Below are 19,029 nucleotides of genomic sequence, written 5' to 3' on the forward strand. Positions count from 1 at the left end.
AGATCGTCGGGAACGCGGATTATACGAGCGTTCGTTTCTTGCCCCGTACCCTCGTCGTCGTCCCCATCGAGTTCTTCGCCGCTCGTGTACAGTTAAGGAGACACTGGGATGAAATTCAGCCCGCCCGTTGTCCTACGGTCATTGACATTTTCTCTCTCGAAACATCATCCCCATCTGCGATTATCGAAATTCAATTTTATCGATGTAACTCGTTCCCCTAGTTCAGGACGTTAAATAATAATGTCATAATATATTTCTATAAGCAATATTACCTTTTCTCACGTATGAATGAAGCCAAAATATATAATTCGAAATTGCATTATTTCCGTTAGATTTGATCTGCGAGAACGATATTCCGACGAGTTCTCGAAACGGACATTTTAATTTCGATAGTTACAATCGCAACAGTTTGGCGCCACCTTTTTCAGTGTAATGGCGTCACGGACGTCGGGAGGACGATGTATAAATCAAATATGCAATCGGGAACGACAAACACCGATCGTAACTGTGCAAACAACAAACACGTATCGAATGATTAAACGGTTCGAGTGATTTTAATTGTTTTGCGAATTATTCAATCGGTTTGATTTTCCATGTGAATCGCCTTCCAAGGAAAAATATTTCGGCTGTTGTACTTTGGATGCACGTAACCCAATTTTCCGATTACGATTGCGTGTAGTGTGCCATGAAGATCACCCACGTTTCGTCCTCGTTGTTGTCTAACAAACAACCGTACGCATTGAAACTGTTCGAATTTGACCGAGAGCGGGGGATTCGCAAAGCGAGGGGGACAAAACGCGACACGAACGGAACGAAATTTCGTTTTCGTGCGTTTCGGTCGGCTTCCACGCGGAGCGCTGTGATCACTACGGTCGACGTTCTGGGTAGTCGCGAGCGCGAGTTCAGACCGGTAAGACGTATCTGTTGTCGTCTCGTGTTCGTGATACACGTCAAACGCGCGCCTCGGCGCGAAAACGAGGGTGTCGCTTTAACGTCGCTCGTGCTGATAAAAGTGTTTTTACGGGAGTGTTAGTGTGACCATCTTACTACCGTCGAGTACAGTGTTGACGAACTTGATCGATTTGTGAAGAAGAACTCTACATTCAAGAGGGAAGTTGAACAGACGAATTTTATCGAAACGTCACTTCGTCGCCGGTGGTGAGTACGTTTGACCTTTTCTTTAGTTTCGTTCGCGACATTCAAACGCAGTACGCGAACACGAACGGTGTCGTCATCGTGTTCGGTTCGATCAATGAATCGTTCCACGGTTCTCTAATTTAAAAAGACGACCGCGCGTCGATAACGTAGAGTTTCCTGCATTTTCGGACGTCCGTCACGATGTACGTTCGGTGACGTTGTTCGCGTGGTGTGACTGTCTTGCTAACAATTCTTTATCGGCATACCCCGAATAAGTTTTTTTTCTAACCGACAATCGTAAATATTTCACTGTACTATGCTATGAGAAGTTAGTGTAGCCGACAATCGATTTGAAGTAAGCCGAATGTTTTCGATTAACGCGTCATAGGTCGACCTTCTGTGTTTTGTTTCGTACTTTTGTTTCCATGGAATTGAACGTTCGTCAATTAATTAACCGGATAATATAAAATATACGATAAATGAAAGAAGTATATAGCGTTGGAATACGTAGCAAACAAATAATATTATTAACAGCTGATGCGCTAATATCACTTTCGCTTATCGAATGGTGTTTTGAAGGATGGCCATTGATCCGAACTATCGACTGCATCAAAATGGAAGCTCTCGAAGCTTTGAATTTTGCGATTATATATCGGACGCGTAATTATTCTATAGAAACGTACAAATACGCAGAACAATCATGTACACGATAAGTTATAAATAATACCGTAATAATTATAACCATATTTTCATACGAAATTTGTACGTTAATTTACGAGTAAATTTATATAAATTTACGACGAACGATTTTGCGAAATTCGTTCTGTTGATCATTGCTTCGTTTCGTCAACACGCGGCAAATTGCGTCTTGGAATCCACGCTTTTTCGGCCAAGGGTAGACACAATTGCCGGTAAACAAATAGTTTTTGCTATCCGGTGACGAGCCTCTGTGTAACTCAAATAGAGCATGCTTTTCTTGAGGTATGTTGGCACGTGTAACGTTTTCCCTGGACGTGTCCGACAACAGGTTTTCGCGCACATAAGTGTTTACCTTGCTTATGTAACGCGTTGAAGGCTGATCGCGTCGCGTTCCATCCAAAGGGACATTCGCTCTCGACCATGTTTCAATAGTGACGCTACTTTTCTCATTTTTCTGATCCATTTTTCTTCATCCATTTCGATTCCTGATTATTTGAAACCAAATTAACCCTCGAAAACGATCAATTTCAACTGGTTTAGACTTTCATATTTATTCTAATTGTAGGGTACGTTTACGCGTTATTATTTTATCAAATACTATGGGGGATTTTATTTTTTATGTAAATTTAGGGCATATTGCGCGAAATATATGTTATACATTAGGCGATTCTACTTGACGCGTACAGTACGAAAATAGCAAAATTACTACGTTTAGAAGGTTTAAGAAATTCGTGTTTAAATCGAAAATTTTTAAAATAATCCATATTATAGCAGAATTTCATATGAATCAGTTTTTGTAATGAAATATTTCGGCGATAATAAACTTTTGTAGGATAATTTCAATTTAATTGCCAGTAGACAGCGAATGTTTCTGCAAATTCATACTTGTGTGAATACAATTACATAGAACCTACGCAGAGGTTTATCAGCCATTAAATATTGTAACAAGTACTACTTTACCTCCGATATTTTATATACTTTTGCAGATTGCGTTTATTATGCGCACATCTGTACCTTCAAATTTTTCATAAATGCGTAAACATCCGCAGTTGAATTATCGCGTAGAAGCAGAAAGTCATTCGCCTTTTCGCTTTATCGTTATAAAAAATAAAATATTCCACGTGGCTGGCAAAAATAACCCAACTGTGTTCTCGAGTTGAATCGAAATTCCAAAAGGAATCGAATTATACTGGCACGTCGAATGTATCGCGGAATCGCGCTCGTCTCAGAGGAATCTCACGCGATTCAACACGCGTTACTACACCTACGCTAATCGTGGAACAGTCGAGAGTCGTGAAACACACGGAGGTTCGCCGACTCGAGGTAAAGTCATGCGCCTAACGTGGTGTCGTGTCTATTTAGAATTTCAGCGAGATCCGTTGTTGAATTCCGGCACGAGCGGCTGTATTTCACTGAGGGCAAAGGGAGACGTGTACGGGCGCGGGTTTCCCTCGTGCGATCTCGTTAGTATCTCGATGAAATATACAGGTGCAGAGTAATGCCGCGCGCGTTTTTCCCTTCGCCGCGCCGGCCAGATAACAGAGATCTCGCGCCGCTTGGCTGTTTATGCCTCCACGATGGAGGTCGCGCGTTCTCCACGATTAGACGGCCCTCTCGCTAGATTCCAGCTTGACGGAAGAGACGCTGTAAGGCCCCGCGCAGTGCCTTCCTTAGCTAAAATACTTTGTCTATCATTCCGAAATATCCGAGAGAATAGAAATTCTATTCTTTTTCTCTTCTCTGTTCCTCTACTTTTATTTTCCTCATCTTCTCTCCCTTCTTTCCTCTTCTTCTCTTTCTCTTTAATATACGTAGTCGTTATTTCGGATTTAGAATTCAAAAATTCTTAGAATGCAACTGTTATCTTCATTCGCGATTTCTCCGAAAATAATTTGCTGATTAACGAATTGTCCAGGCGGAATAAAAGGTGTCTTCGATCTTCCCCAAACGCGGTAATTCAATAACTCACGGTTATTCAGTATCAATGAATAATAGGAAATATCTGCGGATTACGAAGGAGGATCTCGGATAATATTTTAGCGCAATGATGTAAGTTAAGTGCAAACTTCGGAGATATTTGATATGATCGACCGAATAGAATAACACACTACACGAAATTTGCTCGTCTACACTGCAGTGTCGAGTGCAAAGGACGAACCTGCATCTTCGTTCGTAAATCGAGTCATTATTGCCACTGGGTTGCTCAAAAACAATTTATCTATACGTATACGGAATAAGAAAGCCGTATCTGTATTGGAACTGAAGAGATACGAGAGTTTATATTTCGGACGTATGTGAAATCGATGCCTGGTTGTTAAATACTAAAAGTTATTTTTCTCAAAATCACCTTTGGTTAGGTTTACGCCAATTTGATATTAACACGACAGTACATCGTAGATAACGTTGCATCGCGTCTCTCTTCTCTGTTTCGCTTCCTGTTTGTCTATTTGTCTGACACTTGACCTCCACACGACGATTACCGTCACGTATATCAAGTACACATATTTTCGAAATCGCGTGAGGCATTTGCACGTGAGTCTGCGAATTTTTGGATCGTCGCGCCGGCCGGAAAGCTTGAGAGGATGACGCAGCAGGAATATTTCGCCTTGGAAGCAAGGTTCGCGTACACCGGCATCGATCTCGGGGCTGCACGCGTTTATCGCGGCTAATAGGCGCGATCCGAGCAAAAAGCAGCGAAATATCGTTGACGTTGGATACAGAAGCTTCTCGCGATTCAATTGGCTTCCGCTGGCAGTTCTCGCGACCACGAGTCTCGCGTAACGAGCCAGCCTTTCGCACGTTTCACGCGCTGCGGATGGACGCGCTCGTAACGCTGGTAATCCGCTGATGTAACCCGCGGTAGTCTCTCACTACCGACGATCACGAACAGCTGACTACATCGTAGAAAATTGGCAAGAATGAGTCGCCCGATCGAATACGCTTATATTCGTTTAGAGTCGAGAGTCATTTGGCGCACGCGATCCCTGGGACTTCGTCGCGGCTAATTGGCGGCTTCGAAAAATGCGTCGCCCCCGTTGAGGACGATTCACGCGATCGCGTGAATGATTTTTTTCCCCGTGTGCAAGGACTCGAGCATTCGTCCGGTACCGTGGCGCGTGCTTCGCAAAAATGGAACAATAGGACGCAATTCAGATAAACGGCCCGTTTCAAAGCCGCTATCACCGACGCGATCGTTCGCAGTCCGCGGTTCGTCGTAGTTGCGAGTACAAAATCTCTCTTTCTCTCTGTGTGTCTCTCTCCTTCTCTGTTCTCCGGGCGATTTCGCAAATTACCTCGAAGGTTCGTACCTCGCGCTATACGTTCCGAAGAGGCACGTCCTATGTCATAATCCAGATACACAGCGAGATAATGCGACGAAGCGATGCCGGTATTTGTACAAATGAATAACACGTCGCTGCGTGTGCGCTAGGATGATTTATCGTGCTCGCGGGCCAAGTATGCGTGTACCGTACCGCCTTATCTGCGGCAATTATGCCCATTGAGAGCGTCGAAGGCAATACGCGATAAAGGTGTACGTAAGCTTTTGTTTCTTCGATTCCGTGGCTCGTTTACTGGTCAGACCAGTCGATTTCTCGTCAAGTAGTGGAGGGGTTCTTGGCTGGATGGTAAAACGTGGAACGATCGCGATGAATTATGGAGCGAGTGGTCGGTCGCGATATGCGTTTTTCCAATTGCACTGTTCCTGGATCGAAGGCTGGCCCGACTCGTTCCTCCAGCGGTTCATATCAATTGCGTCAAAACAGGTGTTGCCTCTTGGAACGTGATGAAAAAAGATGCGAACTACGCGCCTACGGCGATCCAATCGATTCTACGCGCACGTAGCACGTCGTCCGTTCTCGCTACCGTCGCTTATCGTCGTGAATAGCTAAAAATAAGCGCGTTCGTTTCTCTTCCGGTCTCGATTATCGAGTGTCTCGAACAGCAGCTCTAGTCTTTCGAACAGCTCGAGTGTTTTCTTTCGATCGCGAAACCGACTCTCCGCTGGTAAGAGAAAATTTATCGAACATCTTCGACGTGGAAAATGACCGGCATCCGTGCCAGCTGTGTTACGTAACGCCATCGCCGTGCTTTTTGTCCACGGTAAAACCATTGAGATTATTTTTGGGAGAGAAGAAACGATTTTTAACGCTTCTTTGCATCGACGACAACGCTCCGTCGTACATTTTCGACGAAGAAAAGAGTTCTTTGACACCGTCTCGCCCCATTCGCGTTCGGTACACTGCACCCCAGGTCCGTTGGAAAGGGGTTTGTCTCGGAGCGTTTGCATACATCTTTTGCTCGTTGTCCTGCGGAATTGGTCGTAAACAATAAGGCGACACGCGACAAAGGATAGTTGTGAATAGCAGCGAGTTTCGCCCGGTGAACCCCTGCCGTCTTTAAAATTAATCGACTCCGTTTGGCCGATACGCGCAGGGTCCCGTCGCGAACTTCTGCCTACAATTTCGTCGGTGTACGATATAAAATATAGCCGATCGGTATTTCCAATAGCTGTACAGGTGTAAATAAATATTTGAACACATTCGCATTATCGCGAATAGATAGCATATACTTCGATTAGATTTCTTCGATTTAATTTTGGCTTCCGATCTTATCTGACGCGATCGTGTTCGATTACTTGAGTTTACAACTAAGCATATATCTACTGATACTGTTACGAACAACGAATATACGGAACGCGTTGCTCCGAACGAAAAACGTGTAACCGACTCGAAGGAAAACGCAGCGGAGGAATATCTCTTAAATATATTTTGCCAGAAGATCGCGTCATCGGGCGCGCTATGAGGTTTCATATTCCGGCATAATCCTCGATGAATTATCTGGCGAGAAGCTCGCGGCACAAAGGGCCGGGAAATGAAAGAGGAAGGTAGGATAAGGGATGAGAGGAGATGACGAGTGTAAAGTTGAGAGAAACGCGGTGAAAGTTCCGGTGTACGAAGGAAACGAAAGACGGAGGCAGGCAGAGGGTGGAAAATGCTGGGTGGAACGACGTCGGTGGCGTCGCCGGCAGTAGCGGCGCCTATATTGATTTTGGGCCGAGGACGGGGTAGTCGGAGGGGAAGGGCCACGTCGATGGTGGTTACGACGTTGCAACGCGTCGCGCCGAGCCGAACCGAGCCGGGACGAGAGGAATGCGCGCCGATGTTTCCTTTACGCGAATGGATTTTGAAATTTCTTCCAACGTATTTTACGCCCTACAGCGTCTACAACGGTAAAACCATTTCACGGAAATGAAAAAGAATTTTACTCGACGTTTCGCGTGGCACGACCACGGCCGTTTTAACTTGCGCCGGTTTAATATCGGAAGAAAACAGCTGCGTTGACCTTATTTCTCTATTTGAACTACCGAATCTTTCATATCGCGCTCCATACCCCGGCGACGCGATGTCCCGCGGTGGATTAAATTTCAAATTCCAGCCAACTTTCATAAAAAAAATATTTTCTCTTTTTATACTCCTTTTAATACTCGTATATTGCGCGTGAAAATGTTTTCCCGTAAGAAATATCGTTTCTTTTAATGAAACGTACATAAGTGTTCGGGCACCTGGTGCAACTTAATGAAAAGATTTAGTATTTCCATTACCCTTCTATGGTTATATTAAGTCGAGTAACAAGTTGCTTCGTTTATCGACGTTACATCTTGTTGAATATTAGTTGCAGTCTGTAATATATGACGTGCAACGTGGAGAAATATCGTTTATAATCGTATCGTTTAGCAATATTAACGAAGGAAAGACGAACGTTATAAGAGTTCGGTAAAGAAATCGACTTCTTTCACGGCGCTATAGATGGAAATCGGTACGAATTCTCGTCGTATCTTTCGTTAGATTTTTAAATTTTTGAAATAGAAAATAATTGCGGTTAATTTAGCTTACATAGTATAAAACATAATCGCAAAACGCCACTAACACTCGATAGATAACTACTTGAAGAAGAATTTAGTTCTGTTATTTTTCAGATAAACTACCTATCTATCGACGATCGTCTTTTTTATCTGGTCGTTAGGTTAGAATACTCTTTGCACTTTTTCAATCGCTCTATACGTACATATAACCGTGGAAAGCGAAGTTAATGAACTTTCCATTCGTGGGAAAGATAATAGCGGGCACGAACGACGTTAAGCCAATATTCTCTGGTCTGGATCGATTGGCTTTCGGTATCACTCGGACAAACACTCGGCTTAAATCGATCTGGAAGCCCCGCGCGTTCGCGAAAGAGTCGGAAGTCGATAGCGACGAACCCCGTGGAAGCCTATTGCATTCGATAGACGATCCTCGAAGCCGCAGATGCTATCTCTTATTCACCGATGTTCGTCCGGTGAAAGCATCTTGTCGCGTCCCATTCGACGCATAATTGCCATTGTTGCTTCTTGCCGTGCATTTATCGTCTCGAAACACGCGGCGCATCGTGTTCCATTCCTTTTTCTCTCTTTCGTTCTTTCCATCCGATATGATATTCCGAGTCGTAAACGATCAGGCACACTTTATCGCCTGTGTCGCGCCTCATCCGTCCCACGTTTCCTTGTTTCGTCGAATCGCTTCGATCTTGAACTCGTATCGCCAGTCATCCTCTGCTTTACTTTTATTTCCACGTGTTTTACATCCCCTTTACGTCGCGCCGAAAGCTAGTAAAATCCGTTCGATACGGTAACGTCGCTTTCGCTCGATCTCGCTTTTTAAATTCCACCCTTTTCTCGGTCACGTACCACCGATAGCACGTAAACAAGACAGTGGAAACTCGTACGTTCGATGGGACAACTCGGCAAAGAAAGTCGGCTGATCGTAATTGTTGCCTCGATCATCGAGGATAATTTTTCTCAGTTGGCGAAGCCGGCGCAGTTGGCCAAATTACACTTTGCTCTCCTCTTCTCTCCAACATTGGGACGAACATCGTCTCCGTGGGGTCGTTGTACGATTTCGGAGGATAATTTACGATGCTCCGGCGTTTCAGTCGCGACGGGACCGGCATAAACAACCTTGCGTCTCCCTTCTCTTTTTCCTCCCTTTTTCTTTCCTCCCTTCCTATTTTCCGTACGCTTCACGGCCACCCTCTATCCCACGAGAACGCATTGGAAAGGGAAGAAAAGAGATCAATACCAAAGAACGGCGCGTTTTCATTTGTTTTACCTTTTTCTTTCGCGATCATTCGAAAACAATCTTCCTTTAATCAAGCACGTTCTCCGTTTCTCTCTATACACCGTTCTCAGGAAGAGACGCTTTCAACCCCGAGAACTGGCGCCAGAGCGATGCCACTTGCCCCCGGTAAGTTCCATCGGATATCGCAACTTTCCGGATCGGTCAAACACGCGAGAAACTTTTAATTCGAAATTTCGCGCAACGCTTCTCCACCGTGTTTTTCCAGCGTGGCGCGAAACGTCAATTTTTCTCTCCTACTTTCCCCTCTTCGTTCACTCTCCCTGAGAGTTTTTTTTTTTTTTTTAACTCTCGATGCTCGAGTTCTTTGACACCCCCACTCGGCTCGCGCCACGTTTTTCCTTCCACCCTATATACCACGAATCCCTCTTCACGGGTGCTCGATGATGCGTACGATGCACACGACCAGTCCCACCGGAGCTTTACATTCGACTTTTTATAGCGGAAAACCCCGTATAAACCGACGACCGTTCTTCGGTTAAATGGTAGCTTTGATCGAGGGGGTCGAAATTCGCCGCTGCCTTCCGATAATATTAGCCGAGCTTCTCTTGGGAGAAATATTACGAGAAATATTACGAGAAATATGACAAAATGGAGTAGGTGAGAAGGTTCGACCCTAATCTAGTATTCCAGTCGTTGTTCCGATCGCACCGGAATAAAGATGATATATTTTTTCACGCCCCTGTTCTTTCTTCCGTGTTGGTCAAATCGACGTGCTGTTCAACACGAGAGTCGTTTCGTCGATTCGTGGGGGGTTGGAATTACGAACGGAGGCGTTGAAGGGGAACTGGACCAAGCTCTTGCATCTTTTTTACGGAATAATCGAACAGCTATCGCCAACTAAAGGCATCGACAGATTTCCTTTACATTTTACCGCCTATCATGAATATTAAAATATTTAGATTTACTTCAAATATTCTATCTTTTTCAATCGTGTTTTACCGCAGCATCCAACTTTTGTCTTTTCTGTTTTCTTAGTGGGTGAAACGAGATCGTGCTTAATTTCCGTTTCTTTAGTTCAGTAAAGATACGAATTTGCATACACATCCAGAGCGATCTCATTCGCCGGGTGCTTTATCTGAAATTATTCCACTTCATCGTCTCTGTTTCCACGTGTCATCTCTATCATATCTTACAAAAAGTATATGAAACTCATAGCCACTAATGTTCCTCCGTTTTACGACATCCGATACACCTTTACGAGATTCTAAAAATGCAGATGTCTTTAGAATAAATTTCCTTGAAGATTCAACGACGATGAAATAACAACCGATCGCGTTCGTGTCGCAGAAGTCGAGTCGAATGACGGTCAATTTCTTAGCTCGCAAAGTGGTGAAGTGGGGACAGCTGGTATACGCAGACGCCGGCACGATGGCACGTTAAATACTGTGCATCGGTGATTAGGATACGACAAGAGGCTCGTCTATTCGCTGTTTAAGTCAATGAACGAAGAAGAGGAGAGAACCGTCAGGGTCCCGGAGGGATCGAAGTCACCGTTGCCCGAAGACCTCTGACCGATCGTGTTTCCATTCTTTTTATATTTTGCCAACCATCGATCGAGGGGAACAGTCGGCTCGACGACGATCGCGCCTCCTCGTTTCATCCAATCTGCTGTGAAACGGGGACCGTTGGTACCACGGATAGCAACCAGCATCCCGAACGCGTCTCTCTGCCCGATAATTACGTTTCTGCCAGCCTTTGTTGCTTTCGTTGCGAATTAACCCTTGGACGAGAGGCAGGAAGAAACGATTATGCTCTTATTAGATTTCTCTTATCCGGCTTTTCTCGTCGCCGTGGCCGTTGTGAAGTAACCCGGTGTACGTAAAGAAAATGAAAAAGTTGGATACAAGGTATGCAAGAAGGAGAAACGGAGGCGAATGAAAGTCCGCGCTCTTGGCAAGCAATGGAACGAGCTCTAGCGGAGGGCGCGCGACTCGACCGACACCCAGTATACACGACACAGTAGGTATTTTATAAACGACCGACTCGCGTAACAAGTTGTCCGTAAGCTATAATAAAAATGTAAGACCGATACGGAAGCGTTGCATCGAGAATTACGTCGATACCGCGATGTCAATGCACCCGGGCGGCACTCGGCCGTTCGAACCGTAGAAAAAGCCGAACGAACCGGAGTCTGAGTAATGTCGTACGTCCATTGGTCCAAGCACGTTGTGGCCGTTTCGGATGCGCCTTGGTCCCCGGTGCGTACGCACATTGCACCGGCCCACAGCAGTACAAAAACCCCGTGCAGGACAATAACCCTGAATAAATCACTGCCCCCGATGGCCATTCGGCCGCACGGTTCCTCTCTCGATTTTATACCGCTTCGTTGCCTAAACAAGATTAACACGACTACCGAAGACCCTGAAACAATTGGCAATGGCATGCCGACTAACCGCGTTGTTAAAAATTCCTATAATTTTTCACACGCCGAAAATTTATCTAGAATAGAGCGCGTAATTGAGTGAAATCCTGTTTCGTGCGTAGTATACATCGTGGTGTTACGTACATTTTTGCCGCTATATCGCGAGAACGTTTATTTCGCGTACACAACGATTTGAAATCTTTAAAGGAGAAAAGAATGTTTTTGGTAGCCTCCTGTTCGTTTTTACGTAAAGAAATTGCCAAGTGAGCGGAGAAATATGGGCGATGAGGTAGAATATGGATAGAATCTGCCTCGTGTAATTTTTTAAGGTTTCCTACCCCTTTGAAGTTTCACGTTTGCTCCAATAAATGCATCGAATAGGTGTACCAATATAAAACTTGTGATCCGCGGTATGTTCCTCTTTTGCTTCCTACGTTTCACAACGTTTTCCAACGAAAGCTCGATCTCGAGGAGCTGGGAACATCGCCAAGTCGATCGAGCTATTTTATTTACACGCGTCGCGAACATCGGTTTGTTTGAATAACTCGAGAAATCATTTTTTCTTCTTCGTTATTTCCGACGAATAGTTTTCGTAAACCGCGTCCTCAGTTGTCGTAACAATTTTTCGCTATTTTCGCGTAACAATTACGACCGACGAGCGAGTAAGTCGGAGACATTCGAGCCCTTTAAATGCAAATTTCACGTGGAGAGCAAAGCGGAGAGACTTCTGCGACGTCGACGAAGTTGCCGTCCCTTTATGGAGCTGATTTCGCGAGCGGTTCCGATACAAACTGCGCTTTAGAGCGCGTTAAACCGCAGTTAAATCCGAGCTCTCGGAGTTGTCCGAGCTCACCGTCTCGCGACATAAATCTTCGACCCTGGCGTAACAGCGTCCACGCACGACTCTCTATGTGGGCGTAGACGCCTAACTTTTAGGTTGTTCGGAGCTTCCGTGATTTTCCTGTCGAACCATCTGTCCCACGGTGAAACTATCGTCCTCGACGCTGGATCGTCTATGGGCTTCTCTAATTCGAATTACCAATTAACGTTTGAATGTGCTTCGAAATTCGAGCGAAGTTTCCCACGCAGTTCCCTTGCCTCGTTTAACGTATTCGAGCTCGAGCAATGAAATAGTGCGTAACAGTAGCGTCAAAGCTACGTTGTTAAGAAGCGTAAATATAGTAAATTATCTGTAGTTAAATTAAATATCAAAGTAAAATACGATTGTCGTTAAACGATCGTAGAGTTACAAAATTTAATTAGAATAGCAAATAGATCACGGAGATCGATCGGCCAAAGCGGCGCGGAGCTACAAGAAGAATTTAAATAATTTGGAAAAGACGTAGTTTTTACCATATACAACGTAGCTATTCCAATTTCTTTTATAGAATTATAGAATCTAGGATGATTCGATTTTAGGTACGAAAAGTCGTACGAAAAGTTTTTTTCGTATTATAAGAAAGTAATAGACGCACAGCATTTTCTGTTTTACGTTATTTTATCGAATTACGTATGATACATTTTGTTCTATCAAAATAAAGATCACAACGTCCGACAGATTAGGTTTCACGTTTGTATAAAGACGCGTCGTTGTAAAAGACGTGTCTGTAAAAGAAAGACACTTTTCGGACAACCTAACATATATACCTGTTAGGCAATCACGGTATATCGCTTGTCCACATAAGGGAAAGAAGTTCACGGCGCGTTGGCACGCACGAAGTGTCGCTTAAAGCTTAAGAATAGGCAACTCGTTCGAATATCGACAAACTGCATTCCTCGGCCCAGTTTTCCCTGCTTGTTCTTTCGAACGGCAGCGAGAACGGCCTCGTAAAGTACTAGAGCCAGAGACTCTACGAACTTTCTGAAACTTTTCTGGAATCACTCGGGTGACTTCGTTTATAAGATCAAAACGAAAGTGTATAACTTGCGGTCTTCCGTATCCAAAATTTGTTTGAACAAGGTTGAGAAACGAACCAGAACGGTCGATGTGGTTTTGATACGACGACTGAAGACGCGATAATAGTAGCGAAAATTGCAAATAAATATGTCCTAATAACTCAATTATTTGACTGGAAAATATATTCGAAATTATATATCTTGTATCAAAGAATATACAGTGTATCGTAAGATAATCTCTGCGTGGCATTCAAATTGCCGAATTTAAATTGCACAAAGAAAGAAGGAGAATATCGTAGAATTTTACGATTCGAGAAACAGGAGCATCGTCAAGATGCGAAATCGTTCGCGAATGATTCATTTCGTAAAGGATAAGAGACAAAGTTACTCGTAGACGTTCATACGTTGGAAAACGAGAATCGAAGGGACGAGTCGTTATTTTCAAAAGAAATAATACGTAACAGGGGTTCTGGGACGAACCGAAATTACGTCCATTAAAATCAACAAAGTTGTTACGACGAACGAGACGAGAGCCTTGATGTTTCGGTGGTGTATCGTTTGGTTCAGCCTTGGAGAAAAATACGACGAACGGAAAATCTCGTTCGTTAGGAGCACCGCGTGTCACCGACATCGATTTCCATTAATCACCGGTGACGTTGGTATTCTGTGGATGAACACCAGTCAGAAAATACCTTATCGCTGATATCGAGGACCCAGAAGGTAGACAACGGCGGCAGCTTTGCTTTTTGTACCTGGATTTCAACTATGACGTAGTCGAAGAAAGGAAGACGTCGAATCACACGGTGTCTGGGTGTCTAATCTGCGTTTCATCGATCGACGAAGGTCTTCGAACGACGGGATGCGTCGCGCAGTGTATTAACAAATTAATTGATTTTTAATTACCTGATTTCTATTTTTTATTGCTACGTTTATTCCGTTATGTCATTGCTCAAAGGTTTGAAAAACTTGCCAAGAGTCGTTTTTGTCACGAGTCTCTCAATTGACCGGCCGAGGAACTGCATTTTCATCGGCAATGAAGAGAAACGAAAAATATATTTCTCGTTAATTTTCTGGTCGAATCTGGTAAATTCGAGGGATAAATACGCGTGTCTTTTGAAAATAAATGATCAATCAACGATATTAGTTCCACTCGACTGACGCTGGTCTGCGTAATTTATTTTCTCGATAGTTTTAAAATATTCGGAAGAGCGACAAAAACGCATGGTTGTTTCCAAAAAAAAAAAAACGACGGTTGTGACATGCGGCTGGCTAACGATATTGAACTTCAAGATTGCTCTCCTATAAAAGACAGGGAAATGTAACTCATCGTACATTTTTCAGCCGTGGTCTTCGTATAAAATAATCAATATGTTGACTTTGTGGCGATCAGACACCCGTTTTAAAACACTGTCGTCACGAGGCAAGGAACTGGACGAGCCGGGCGTCCGGATCGCGTCGGCGCGGACTAGAAAACGCCTCATCAGTAACGCCGTTTCGCCTTCGGTACGTGTCGTAACAATGTCGCTCGTAATTAGAATATTTTCATTTCTATCCGTGTCCGGCAAACTCGGCCTCTTTGCGAGCAACCCTTGCGAGCGTAGGTGGGACCGGTTTTAAGTCGCGTTCACGCGTGCGACACACAGCCCTCGGTGTATGTAGGACTCTCTGTACGTACGTTCCGCGGAACTAGTTGGTTCTAGGCAAACCGTCCAGCCGATCGGTGGAAAGGAGAAAGATTCAGGTTCTCCCCTTTCCCTCTCGCGGTCGTTCGTCGAGCGCATTTGCCTTTCACGGCTCGCGCTCCAACTCCATTGAAACTGCTCCAGCCTTCGTCCGCTCTGTTGCTGCTGCTGTTGCTGCTGTATTCTTGTTATTGCTTCATTTTTTTTTCTGTTTTCAACCGCGCGACATATACTCTTTGGAAATGAATTCTCCGTTGCACCGGTCTTTGTGCTTTTACAATGAAGCGACCTAAAAATTCGAATCGTCTGACGCGACTCGCTGAAACGTCGAGTATTAGCGTTTATCTCGATGAAAAGTCGCGTCCATCTCGTCCAACCCTCGATCGAATGTATAACGTTCGAACGACTTTTCTATAAATCTTCGAATATTGCACATGTGTAGGCTTTGTTATTTTTTGTTGAAAAATTTGTATATATGTTGCAATGACGGCTGGTCGATCCTCTGCTGGGTTCGCTCAACCAAAACGAACAATGAAGAAGAGCGCGCATCTGTACGCAAGAGGAAAAGCAAAGAGTAACGCGAATTTCGATAACATCCTCTTAACGCGCTGGGCTGCCTTTTCGAACGTGCACGCAGACGAATACGCGCGTATCGTACGAGCGCATCCGTATTTGCGAGCGTGCATGCGCTATACGTAAACCACATCATGGAATGGTCCCACCGGCAGATTATGTTAATTAAACGTAATGCAGGAAGCCGAGGGAAATTAATCGCGCCTCGTCGCCGCCTCGATCGTTCGTTAACGGCGGCGCCACCTTTACCGTGCTCTTCCTTTTTTATTGCTGTTCGTCCAGCGCCTCGTTGGTCCATACAGATCTGCTCTTCCTAAATAAAATGCTCTTCTTTTTCTACCTCTGGCGAAGGAAATATGGACAGGTATCATCAGCGTCTTTTTTTTTTATTTTCGTACAAGTCAAAATTTAATTCCAGCTCCAATTTTGTTGAAAAGTGACTTTGTGGCTAATTTCGACCTCGAGACAGGCAGGATGTAGTTTGTGGCCTGTGCGGCAAGCAGTTTTCGAGCGGCATAAAGGGATGAAAAATGGCTTTAATATACTGGGTGCTTTAAATACCAACGTGAGCTGTATATACGACGACTCTTGAAACAAAGAAGTTTTTCGGCGATTTTTCCACGTAACCTTACACTTTGTTCTATGCTTTACTTTGTCCGAATAAAATTATTTTTATAATCCAAAGTATAAATAAAAAATTATCTGTGCGCACAAAAGTTAACTGCAATTAAAGGGAACGAAATTAGAATTTTCTTTCTATCAGCGAAAAACACACCTCGTTCTTTTATTTTTGCTTTCATCCACACATATGAATATCAATGAGAAAGTTATCTGCAAAGCTGGATAACTTCGTACAAATTTTGTTCGATGTAAGAAGCAAAAAGAAACTCGAGGAGAAGGGTATTCCAGTCAACCTGTTTCTTTCAAATCGCTCGCTCTCCCGCCTTCTTTTCATCGAGCGTTATTAATTGTCATCTAACGTCGTTATTAATTGTCATCCAGCGTGGTGAGTCGGCTTAACGAGCAAACGTTGGCTGGGATATTTTTTCCACGTGGCATTGTATCGTCCGTGAAAAGGGAGAAACCGGAGGACCGGGTCTTTGGCGGAGAACAATCGCGGTCTCGATCATCGATCCTGCTGGATTCCATTCTACTGTCAGCCGGTCGCATTCTTGCTGGTTCGCTAACCTTCGAAAACGAAGCCCTTCCACGAAAGCGGCCGCAGAGTTTCGGAAGAGTCTCGGAAGAGTCTCTGATGCATTATCCTTTCGTCTCATTTTTCACCTTCTCCCTGACCACACTTGCCATCATCCTCTCTTCCTGCGCTCTACTCACTTTCGTTGCTGCTCGTTAACCTAAAATTTTCTCTTGGATGCGCTGATAGCGCTCCTGAACCATCTCTTCGCGCTCTAGGTTTTGCTTGTTTCGCTTACTTGCATTCTTGCGCCTCCGCGGTTCGTTCTTTTTCGAATCTCGGCAAATTCTACAGTCGTGGGAGTGTACGTTGGATTCTCAGCTCGGCGCGAAAGGTTTAGGCAAAAACAGACGAGCGCTACGTTGTCTTGCAACCCTGGGATACCGCTAAACGCCCGTCTCCAGCCAAAAAACCTCTCGACGACTTCCTCTACGGTTATTACCGGTGAACGCGAAACGCCGGAATAAATTGACGTTTTTTCGTGGTGCACCGTGACAATGGTCGGGTAACCAAGCGTTCGCGGAACGCGGATACACAGTTCGGCAGGTTCCCTCGACTTGCTTAACGTTGATTTATCGCCCCGAAGAACTGCCAAATTGGCAGTGCTCGTCGTCGAAACTCGTTAACCAGCCAATCGCCGCACCAGGATTCTCCACAGTCAGAATTTTCGATAATTCCAGTTGGAATACGTGAGATCCCACATTCACTCTTCCCCTCCTCTGTTCTTCTTTATTTCCCGGTTCTTCCTTATTTTTTGCCGATGTTTGTCTCGCTTCAGAGATTCGACCTGGACAAAATCGGAACGAAATTCGGCTCGGTCGCGGAACACACCGTTTACTTTTTATACCGCCGACCGGTAAAAGGATCGTCTTGTTTTCGTTTTCTTTTTATCGGAAGAAATTGCTGGGAATCGTCTGTTTCGATAGTGGAAGAGATACGTGGCAGGTTCTCGTTGGACGACGCGACTCGTGCAGCCTCGCGGTGACGCAACTACGAGTTACAGCTTCCGCGACAATGTACCCTATAGATTCGCTTAACAGCACCGGAAGCTGTAATAATTCCGATGATGATGCGCGCTCCCTCGTTCATCGAGCCGCGCTGCGCTCAATTGTAAGACGTAAACGAGATCGCTCGGAAACACGCGACAGATAAAAACTTTCCAGCGAGAATAATAATAATAAATGGCACTATCTGCTTAATAATGATAAAAATAAATGACGCTAAGTGTCGGATTCTGTTTCGACCGGACGAGAACGGAATTCGTATTCCGTCGATGAAACGTGAACTTTGGCGGCTCGGCGTGCGTATTTCTAAATCTGAAAATTCATCCTAAAAAGAATTAATTCGTACCTTGAATAAAATTTCATGTAAACGCCGAATTCATCGATGTTTGGATAAAATCGAGATCGATACTGGACCGGCGAGCGTTTAATTAGCAGAACAATAAACAGAGCAGGAATTTGTTGGGCGACCCACGATAACACGCAATTATTCTTTTTGTTCGCTAATGAGACTTCGTCTCGTTTATTAAATAAATACACTAATTACGAACGTGAATCATTTGACAAAATATATGTTCGGCCATACGCAACACGATCGATGATTCGTATAATTCTGCGAATTAATTTGCTTACGTAAGCAACCATAATCGTTTCTTACGTAATTTTCGATCGCACGGACAACAATCGTTCGTTCCGTTGTGTTTCGATAATTAATACGAAACGAACGTGAACGAGATCTTTCGATTAGCTTAATTACGAACGAGTATCTATATGATATTTTCGATAAAACGAACCGTGACTCTGTTCGTTTTCACCACGGGATACCTGCACGTAGCGCTGTTCTTCAAGGTTAAAGCGACCTCTCCAGTCATTGGATTTTCACAAAAGGCGAGTCGCATAAATTATCGCGTTCCATTTATCTTAGGCAAGCAATTAACTCCAGAGCCTGGAAGAATCTGAACGAAGGAAACGGTCCGATCATCAGAAGGCGTAGTCGGCATCTACGAGTAACAGCCCGCTCGTTCCGTCAAATCTATTTAATGCACATTTTACCCATCCATTGGGCTGCGCTATAATTTAATCCTATCTCTTCCTGCTACTTTAACCGTGCGTGACAACGACGTACATCTCTCTTTATAACTATCAGCACACCTACGAAGGTTTAAGTAAATTTGAGAAATTATCGGCTTGGCCAATTCTTTAAATTATTATTTCACGTGAAATGTCAGAGTGTAAGGGATTCGTATATGCCGTTTATTATTTATTACGTGTAATCCTTGCTTTCCAGCTTCGAATGGTTACCGATTTT

At 44.3% G+C, this 19,029-nt stretch overlaps 1 protein-coding gene across 5 annotated transcripts in view; it reads left to right on the top strand.

Moving 5' to 3' along the window:
• Nucleotides 1-893: 893 nt before the first annotated feature.
• Nucleotides 894-19,029, top strand: part of Prosap (SH3 and multiple ankyrin repeat domains prosap) — a 181,009-nt gene continuing 162,873 nt past the window's right edge. For all 5 annotated transcript variants that reach the window (XM_033331737.2, XM_033331742.2, XM_033331744.2 and 2 more), the window contains exon 1: nucleotides 894-1,158. The gene's annotated coding sequence lies outside the window, so the exon portion shown is untranslated. The remainder of the gene's footprint in view (nucleotides 1,159-19,029) is intronic.

This window comes from Bombus vancouverensis, chromosome 6, assembly GCF_051014615.1.
Source record: "Bombus vancouverensis nearcticus chromosome 6, iyBomVanc1_principal, whole genome shotgun sequence".
Classification (NCBI taxonomy): Eukaryota; Metazoa; Arthropoda; class Insecta; order Hymenoptera; family Apidae; genus Bombus; species Bombus vancouverensis.